The sequence below is a fragment of the Somniosus microcephalus genome, chromosome 19, assembly GCF_052327205.1.
Source record: "Somniosus microcephalus isolate GS21.2 chromosome 19, FLI_Smic_1.0, whole genome shotgun sequence".
In the NCBI taxonomy this organism is placed as follows: domain Eukaryota; kingdom Metazoa; phylum Chordata; class Chondrichthyes; order Squaliformes; family Somniosidae; genus Somniosus; species Somniosus microcephalus.
The window spans coordinates 2,200,303-2,207,395 of NC_141005.1; positions in this window are offsets into that span (position 1 = coordinate 2,200,303).

Sequence of the window (7,093 nt, forward strand, 5' to 3'; positions counted from 1 at the left end):
GGAAGAGGAGTCTCAATCTGAATTATTTATGTATCTGTTGTATCTTTTAAGTACTTAAGTGCTTTGAGTATCGTTGTAGAAAGATTTTTCAGTGATTTTTATTTGTACCTCACTGGAGTGTGATCACATCTGTTTAAGAGGCTATTGATGCCCCTATATCCCGTGTACCTCGGATTGCTACAAATACATTGGAGAATGACATGTGTTTCTTTAAAAACACACTGGACAGCTAATTCAGAAAGAGACGAGCTGATGGGATTGAGAGCTTTAGGTTTTAACCTGTGTTTGAACCAGTTGTATAGCTCTGAGAGTGGAAAATCTGCAGACGATAAGTTTGGTCAATTAGTTTACAAACTGGAGCTGAGGCAGTGTCGCCCTGAGAGACCCGTTTTCCGGGGTAATGCAATTTTATTTCAGTTACTAATGTATTAATATTTTTATGGAAAAATGGAAACCGGTTCCCTTATTTTCTTGCATTTAGCTCTGACTGAGTGACGCCAAAGCCTGATTGGCTAAACCAGCTCATACTTCATTCCAAACACACACATTCTCTTAAAGTAAAAAGTCATATTTTAGGCATTAGAAATTGCATTCCATTTTATGAATTTAACTTGATGCGTAATTAGATAGCAGTGAACATTTACCTAATTCGTAACAGCTCATTTCATAACATTATTACTAATATTGCAATCATGGCAGTGTTCCTGCCAGATCATTCTAGAATATCATCGTTTCATCCTTTATTATCAGTTCCATTTTAAAAAATCATCCTCCTTTGCTGTGGAAAGTGATTTTATGACATTTACGGTACATTAAATCCCATACCCAAACTATTGATCAATTATTATTGTTGTCATAGGAGCAGGAGGTGGCCATTTAATCAGATCATGGCTGATCTGCACCTTAACTCCATTTACCCGCTTTTGCTCCATATCCCTTAATGCTCTTACCCAACAAAAATCCATCCATTTCAGTCTTGAAAATTTTAATTAACCCCAGCAGCAGAGCCTTTTGGGGGAGAGTTTTCCAGATTTTCACTTTTAGATAAATTTCAAGAGAATTGGACAAATACCTGAAAGGAAAAAATGTGCAGGGCTATTGGGAAAGCGCAGGGGGAGTGGGACTAGTTGGATAGTTCTACCAAAAGTCGGTACAGCCGCAATGGTCCGAATGGCCTCCTTCTGTGCGGTAGCATTCTATGATTCTACTCTTTGAGTGAAAAATTGCTTTCTGATTTCACTGCTAGTTGAACGGCCTGGCTCTAATTTTAAGGTGATGCCCCCTTGGTCTGGACTCCCCGACCAGAAGAAATAGTTTCCCTGTATTCTGTAGAATCCCTTTATAATTTTAAACACCTCAATCAGATCACACCTCAACCTTTTAAACTCAGTGGAATACAACCCAAGTTTATGCAACCTGCCCTCGTTATTTAACCCTTTAAGCCCCGGTATCATTCTGGTGAATCTGCGCCGCTCCCCCTCCAAGGCTAATCTATCCTTCCTGAGGGGCGGGGCCCCAGAACTGAACGCAGTGCTCCAGATGGGGTCTGACCAAGGCTCTGTACAGGTGAAGCATCACTTCCACCCCATTGTATTCCAGTTCCCTTGAGATGAAGGCCTGCTTTCCATTAGTCTTATTACAATAGCATAATACTGCGGATGTTGGAAATCTGAAATAACAACAGAAAATGCTGGAAACACTCAGCAGGTCAGGCAGCATCCGTGGAAAGAGAAAAACAGAGTTAACGTTTCAGGTCGATGACCCTTCATCAAAACTGGAAAAAGTTAGAGATGTAACATTTTTAAGTAAGTGATGGGGCAGGGAAAGGGAGGAGGGGAGGAAAGAACAAAGGGAAGGTCTTTGATGGGGTGGAAGGCATGAGAGATTAAAAGACAAAAGGGATGATGGTGCAAGGCAAAAGGAGATGGTAATGGGACATTATTAGATTTTTGGACTCTAGGGGAATCAAGGGATATGGAGATGGGGCAGGAAAGTGGAGTTGAGGTCGATGATCAGCCATGATCTTATTGAATGGCAGAGCAGGCTCGAGGGGCCGAATGGCCGACTCCTCCTCTTATGTTCTTAAGAAACAAAAGATGACTAGATACGGTGTAAATGGCAATGGCAGAATCATCAACAGCTGCCATGTGCCAACAGCAACCCATTGTTTCTGTTGTAGATTTCAATGTACATCAAGCAACTTGAAACTAAAATGGAACTTCATTGTTACTATTCATTTCCATTAGTGAACAGCCATCATAAATCAGATCAGAGTAAAAGTTGAAAATTGTGGGAAGTAGTTCTAAGCTTTACCGAGTTCTAAGCATTACCAAAGTAGCTAAATAGTATTGCTCGCAACTACTAAAATATTAACATAATTAATGCATTAGTTATTACATCTCCGTAAGTATAAGGAGTGTTTTATTGTAAATTCAGTATTGGGTAATGTGGCAAGTTTAAATAGTGTAGCCAAATTATGCAAAAACAATCTCTGCATTCTCGACAGCACAGAATTATCTGAAGCCAGCATAGTCCAGAGTAACCTTCAAGATTCCCGTCCCTCGAGCACAAAGCATCCAATTCCCTTCATCGAAAGAACATCCATAATATTCAGTGCATGAACCCCAGTTAATGGACGTCAATTGGAAACATTTACAAACTAAGGACATTTTGCACAATGTTTTAATAAACTGTCAAAATGTGACGGCAGAATTTGAAGAAATTTACCAGTTTATATTTGAACACAAGCATTTTTTCCAAGTACTACTTGAATGATAAAACTCATCCAATATTTGATAGATTTTAATCTTCTAAACTTTAAACATTTTGAGCTCCTACCATACAGCAGGTGGGTGAAGTATTGATTACAGGTCTATCACATAATAGCAAAGTATTTGAGATTATAAAAATAGTAGACAATATTGGTTTAGTATTAAACCACACTGGCTTTAAGTGCACTTTTCCCTCCAACACATTGATACTTGTACTGAAGAAGCCCATTGACAACAGATACTGCGTGCAAACTTATTTACATAACTGCCGTGAGCTAACTGAAGAATAATGGTGTAAATGACAGCCCTATATGTATAGGGGAGCAATAGCAGGGCATCCTTAACACAGCCATCACTTGGTGAAGGAGCACCAAGTACAGAGATATTTACAGAACTTCCATTGACTACTGGCTTTAGCAGTCTGGTTAGATTGTTCTCATGTAAATAGAATATGACATTTCTGCAAACATGTTCTTTTAGGTGATGGGGTTAGACAGAAATACTTATTCCCGATCAAGGAAGGAGGGTGGGAAAGTTTGTACCTTGCCAAAGAATAACTTGTGGAGCCTGCCCTGATATTCCTCAATGAGTTCATCCTATGGGCAGCTGAGCCATCCATCCTCCTCGGCCAAGTTGATGGTTAAGGGCACTACAATTGGCCTAAGTGGCCCTGATCAGGGAGGGGACGTTAACCACAGTTTGGGCTCATAAGTACGATTCAGCTACTCCTATTTAAACTGCACATATACAGACATCAGATAAGGAAAAGCGGTGAAATCTTCCTTCCTGCAACAATCTGCAACTGAAGCTCATCAAGGCTCAAGTCAACAATGGCCATTTGGGTGAGGTCAAATTCGTGACAAAGAATAACGCCCACAAAGCTCATTATTCTTAAGACGTTTAACATTAACAGCTCTTATTCTTTTTCCAATGATTTTGAATCCGTGACCTCTGGTTATTGACCCACTCGCCAGAGGGAATACTTTTTCCCTATTTACTCTATCAAAACCTCTCATCATCTTTAAAAAATCTCTCTCTTCCCCATTCCTCTGTCTCTCTTTAAAACCTCTATTAGGTCACCTCTTAACCTTCTCTGTTCCCAGGAGAACAGTCCTATCTTGTCCAACCTCTCAACTGATGTCCTGCTTCCTCAGCGAGACCCAGGTCCGCAGGGTGGGACGAGTAATTCTGGATGCAAGAAGCACACGTGAGCCCAAGCTGGGGACTGAATGGGCCCGGACCCCTGACACAACATTCCTTTTTAAAACAATGTAGTATCTGATTCCCTGACCAAGGGTGGCAAACATCGTTTCTCATAAGAGACCGGACAGCCCATTCTCGCCTCTCCCCCGCCCCTGTCTCCCCCCCCCTCTCACCCTCTCTCTTCCCCCCACCCCATCTCCCCCTCTCTTCAGCCCATCTCCCCCACCCTGTCTCCCCCTCTCTTTGCCCCACTCTTCCCCCGCTGCGCTCTGTCTCCCCCTCTCTCCCCGCCCCCTGTCTCCTTGCCTGCCACCGTCTCCCACCCCGCCGCCGCCTGTCTCCTCCTCTCTCTCTCTCTCTCTCTCTCTCCCCCTCCCTCTCTCTCTCGGTCTCCCTCTCTCCCCCTCTCCCCCTCTCTCTCCCCATTCCTCTGTCTCCCTTCCCACTCTCCCTCCCCCCCCTCCCACTCCCTCCCCCCTCCTCCCACTCCCTCCACCCTCCTGCCTCTCTCCCCCGCCCCCTCTCCCTCTCTCTCTTCCCCCTCCTCCCTCTCTCTCTTCCCCCTCCTCCCTCTCTCTCTTCCCCCTCCTCCCTCTCTCTCTTCCCCCTCCTCCCTCTCTCTCTTCCCCCTCCTCCCTCTCTCTCTTCCCCCTCCTCCCTCTCTCTCTTCCCCCTCCTCCCTCTCTCTCTTCCCCCTCCTCCCTCTCTCAACCCCCTCCTCTCTCTCTCTCTCTCTCTCTCTCTCTCTCTCTCTCTCTCTCCCTCCTCCCTCTCTCTCCCCCTCCTCCCTCTCTCTCTCCCCTCTCCTCCCTCTCTCCCCCCCTCCTCCCTCTCTCTCTCCCCCTCCTCCTCCCTCTCTCTCTTCCCCTCCTCCCTCTCTCTCCCCCCTCCTCCCTCTCTCTCCCCCCTCCTCCCTCTCTCTTCCCCCTCCTCCCCCCTCCCTCTCCCCCTCCTCCCTCCCTCCCTCTCCCCCTCCTCCCTCCCTCCCTCTCCCCCTCCTCCCTCCCTCCCTCTCCCCCTCCTCCCTCCCTCTCTCTCTCCCCCCTCCTCCCTCCCTCTCTCTCTCCCCCCCTCCTCCCTCCCTCTCTCTCTCTCTCCCCCCCTCCTCCCTCCCTCTCTCTCTCCTCCCTCCCTCTCTCCCCCCTCTCCCCCTCCTCTCTCTCCCTCCCCCCTCCTCCCTCCCCCTCCCTCTCCCCCTCTCTCTCTCTCTCTCTCCCCCCCCTCATCACTCTCTCCCCCCTCCTCACTCTCTCTCTCTCTCTCTCTCTCTCTCCTCCCATTCTCTCTCCCTCTTCCCCCCCCCCTCCTCCCACTCTCTCTCTCTCTCCCCCCCTCCCTTCCTCTCCCCTGTTGGTGAAAAATAGATTCACTCGAGTCTGTCTTAAAGTAAAAGTACATCGTTTATTAACAGAACGTTCTGGGAGAAGAACCATAGACCCCGCGGTCTAGTGGTCACCTTCTCACCGTTACAGTGATATCGAAACTTCTTTTATACAGGTAAAACACTACACACAAATGTGTTCACCCAATTATGTTCCCCCAGCAACAATTCTCTTGTCCTCATCCAATCACGTTCCCCCAGCAACAAGATATTGAAACTTCTTTTATACATTATAGCAAAATATTACACACAGGTGTCTTCAACCAATCACACTCCCCCAGCAACAACTCCCCTGTCCTCACAGGAATGATATGGAACCTTCTACAACTTTGGGTGGTTTTTAATAGTTAATTACAAAATGGGCAGTTTTGCAGCTACCAATTACTGTAACTCATCAATATACACAATTTTGATTCATCTACTTTGCATTATAGAATAGTAGAATTACATTAATACATCCAAAGGGCTTCCACCAAATAGTTTGCAGAAGGCTGCACCACTGAATAATTGTGAAATATTTAGTGTTTCCCACATTCAATAACTGTTCAACAATAATGTCAAGCACAATGGTTTTAATGGGAGCAGACACAAACAGTTAATTCCTGCCCCGTCTTAAGCTGAGTTTGTTTTGTCTTGTGCGTTTCTTATTTACAAGTTCACTTCTTACAATACATTCCTTAACTCTTTATGTTGCTGCTTTAAGCTATATAATTTTCACCCTAACAGTCCCTCCTGTTGGTCCCTGATCAAAACTTGATTTGTCCTGGGAACCAATGTACCAGGGTAAAAATGGCAGCACGCAGCTCCTTGTTATCCATTTACGAAATCCAACAACGATCACAATTGTTTATGACACTCTTGATGATTCCTTTATGCCATTATTGGCTATTGTCCATTTTGATCCTTCATTCTTATCTGATGTGTCGAAAACATGTCCTCTTTGATATCCATTTTCTCCTTTTCTTTTGTTCGTGTTTCCTTCTTCATCTGTTTATCTGTTTCTTCTTGTGCCTTATGCCATAACCACTGGTTGAACCCTACTCTATCTCTAAGACATTTCTTATACAAATATTCAGACAAACGTTACCTGCGCATAAGCATTTTCCATCTAACTGTTTGTACTCCTAAACAAACAAAGCTCTCTCTCGAACGTTACAATACTCCTGTCCGACTGGTGCGGCAGGTACAGCATCTTTTACCAATTGGGCACAACAACATTTTATCGCTAAGAATGCACAGAACTTTAGGATTATTATAACAAAGACCAACATCAATCCATGTAACAATGAGGGTCCGATTGATCCCAACCACCCGGTTGTCCAATTCCACAGAGTCAATTCAGGTGGTTGTCTAAGTTGTCCCACCTCCTTCCGAATATGTTCGACCAAATTAGTTATATTTTCTGAACTGTCAGGAATGTATGTGCAACACTCAGATCCTATCAGGGCACACATTCCACCCTTCTCCGCTAGCAGATAATCTAGAGCCATTCTATTCTGTAAGGCAACTGTGCGTATTGCCACCATCTCGGTGTTAATTTTACTCAGTGACTCAGCCGTATCATTGGCTACTTCCTCAAGAATCGAGGCTACAAGCCGAATTTCTTTTATTGCCCTGGCCGTTCCATACCCGGGGAATAGGATAGCGAAGAATCATTCTGTTTCAGTAATAGCTCTTTTGGATCGATAATGATAATGATTCGCTAGAGAGGGCAAGTGATAAATGTATGGCACCACAT